Genomic DNA, 3,417 nt, shown 5'->3' on the forward strand with positions numbered 1-3,417 from the left:
AAATCCATGGAGTGGGTGCCGCCAAATTTGAGAAGGGGGAGAGGAAGGCCAAAGAAGACAAGGCGAAGAACTTTTAAAGAGGATTTTGAACTGGTGGATCTAACATTTGACCAAGCGGTGGAGACCGCTCATGACAGAGGCGGATGGCGAGGTCTCGCTGACCAATATTCCCAACGGAACGGGAGGAACTATATATTAACCCTTATGTTCCTACCGTTCGTTTGTTTGTTTGCAAATAAGCACAAAGCTGCACAATGGGCTATCTGTGCTCTGCCAATCACCGTTGTAAACAACGAAAGTGGCCATCTGTACAATTTACTTTGTCCCTATCGTTTAAGAAATTTTAGTTGCTGGTGTCATATATATTGGATTTAGATTGTTCTAATGTAAACTTCAATCGCATTCTGGATGGATGGATATTAAACATGCCCCCAAAAAAAACTATTTATCAACAACTATTTCTAAAGTTTTTCATTTCTGTTAACTTAATTGCCCAGTTTTCAAAGATTAGTCGATATTATATTGATTTGGAGGTTTATAATTGAAAGAAAGAGTAAGTTGTGTAAGTCTTTTATTGCTCCTCTTTGGTATGCAGGTAAACCACACGTTTTCTACCTTCTCATTTTAATGTGAAAAATTTCAAAATGTTTAGTTTAGTTTGAGTCTATGGAGTTTTCGTATAAACAGATGGTCCGGAAACTGTTATGTTGATTTCATTTTAGCTACCTTTGTTTCTATGTTCTTTTCTGGATACAATACCTGTTCTGTGGTGAGCATATTGCTGTGACACTGTAAAAAGTGCTGGATTCGTGCAATTCTGCCAGGTTTCTTATTAAGTGAGTCGGTTGACAGAAAGACATCTCGCGGGATGAAAGCCAGTTATAGTTAAAAAGTTATAGAAGGCAACTATCTAGTGTTCGCCGCAAGTAAGCACTGTGTTTTGTCTGATTAGATAAATAAAAACTGTTCATTTTGCTTTACACGTCGTGTCCAGTCTTATTATTTTTCTTAGTTTAACACTCAATACGTTTAGTATCTATCGTGTCAACGCCTTTTCTAAGCAGGCGAAGCATGACTATAAATAATTATACTTGTAATCAGAAATTAGTATTAGGCCTATTATATTTTAACACTACATTGTTTATTTATACCATTAGGAATTTTCTATAATTAGAAGAGTGTATAATAATATAATTTTAACTACACTATTGTTCGCCATATCCATTGGCGATGACGCGTTTCGCTCAATCCAGACCTCATCAGTGCAGTGTTAAAAAATATAATAGGCCCTGTATTAATGTCTTATGGTATGTATAGTTCATTTGAACTCAGTCAGTTTAGTTGAAATAAGATTTTTTTTTTTCGGAATTCATCTTGCTCAATCCTCCTGTTTGAGAAAATCAGTCAACATAAGAAAACCACACCATTAATCTTATTTGGTATCATGGCGCATGCGCAATGTAACAAAAACTGTCTTATTCTGTTCTAGCTACCAGATCATTTAAACTTTATGTCTGTTCTCTTTTTAGATCACCCCCTTTTCGAATTCGAAATAGAAAACAGATATTTAATTAACAGTACCCCTAACGAAAATCCCTTAGTAAGTGATTAAATAACTCGAGAAATTGATTAGTGTTTCCCACTCCAAGAACAACGGCTCCTCCCAGTGGCTTAGCGGTAAGTCTTATCGTTTTCCACGCTAAAAATTGGGTTTCGATACCCGCGGTTGGCAGAACACAGATGGTTCATCATGTAGTTTTGTGCTTACCAACAAAAACAACAGCAACTTACAAATATTTCAACCCATTTTCTGTGACGCTCGAATTAAACAATGACCATTGTGCATTATATTTGCGATGACCACTGTTTTTGCGATCTTTATTAAGTTGCCCCCCAGTGGCATGTCTGCGGACTTACAACACTATAAACCGGCTTTCGATAGATACCCGTGGTGGGCAGAGCACAGATAGTCCATTGGGTAACTTTGTGCTTAACTTCAAAAACAAACAAACTTTATTAAGTTGTAAAATAATATATTAATCAAAATATTTTTTTCTACACTGTATTCTTAACACGTTTGCTACAAGTTTAGAGAGAAAAGAAATATTGGATATATAAATAACTTTTCAACACTTACCCGTCTTGCACAGTGCGTTTTCCTTCATTGTAGATTTTGTTTGGTTTAGTCGTTATTAAGCATAAGGCTACACAATGGATTGGTGTTGTGCCCACCACAAATATTGAAACCCGATGGCCAGCGTGATAATCCTTCAGACTTACTGCTGAGCCACTGGAGGGAGGGGGCTTCAATATAGAAGAGTTTATTTATTTTAAGCGGTAGAGCATGAAATTAAATTAGTGGTTTACAATGTTATTTTTTTAATTTCTATCTTTTTTTTTGTCTATTTAAACCCAATTAAAAATAGGCTATTGTGACAGATAATTAGATTTGTTTTCCATCCATGTTACAAATCTAACATTACAACGAATGGGTAAATAAAAAGTAACATTTTTCTTTTCTTATTGTTTCCAAGTAAGTTTAAAGAGCTCCAACGGTAATATCCGGGGTTAGATACCTTCGGTGGCCAGAACACACATAGGCCATTGTGTAGCTTTGCGTTATTAAAAACAACAACACTCAATACCTTTCCTACTAGAAGCCATTTGTTTAATGTGTTGGGATTCGGATCGAAAGTTCTGAGTTCTCAGGTTTGAGTGCTATGCCTTGAACATTCAGCAATCAGCGCAGTATAAAAGTGGTATTCAGTCCTGTTATAAAGAGTCGAGCAAAGTCCTTGTGGTTGTAGGTGCTGTTGGTTGGTGTGTTCTCTCCGGTTATATGTTCAACATTAAGGAAGGCTTTAACTGAATTCTTTATATAAGTGTCTCTGGCCTGGCTGTTTTGCTCAAATACGTATAAACCGCCGTTCAGGTTGAAAATTACAAATGATACTTGTAACATTGCGCATGCGTGAAGTAACCTGTTCCGTGTATGCTCTATACTGAATGGCTATTGCACATATAATTGAGGTTCGAACTTACGGTATAGAATACATTCTGAAGTTATCGTAATGCCGACATCACCAAGACGTGATGACTACCATACTTTGCCAGTCAGAAATACATTCGTTTGATCTTCACCAACCATATTTGATTACGTTATAAGTATGTTGATGCTGATCATAACCAAAAAAAACTTTATTCTTCTTGATTGTTCGATTGGTAGGTGGTGCCCCCTAGTGGCACATTGGCATGTCTGTGGACTTACAACGCTAGAAACAGCGTTTCGATACCCTTGTTAATACATATATATGTTTTGTAGTTCGTATAGTTTAGGTACAAGTTAAAACTTGATGCCAATACACAGTAAAAAATGTGCGAAAAGAAAGCTGAACGTATGTTCAAAGAATCTCTATA

The sequence above is a fragment of the Limulus polyphemus genome, unplaced genomic scaffold (genome assembly GCF_000517525.1).
Source record: "Limulus polyphemus unplaced genomic scaffold, Limulus_polyphemus-2.1.2 Scaffold5623, whole genome shotgun sequence".
Classification (NCBI taxonomy): domain Eukaryota; kingdom Metazoa; phylum Arthropoda; class Merostomata; order Xiphosura; family Limulidae; genus Limulus; species Limulus polyphemus.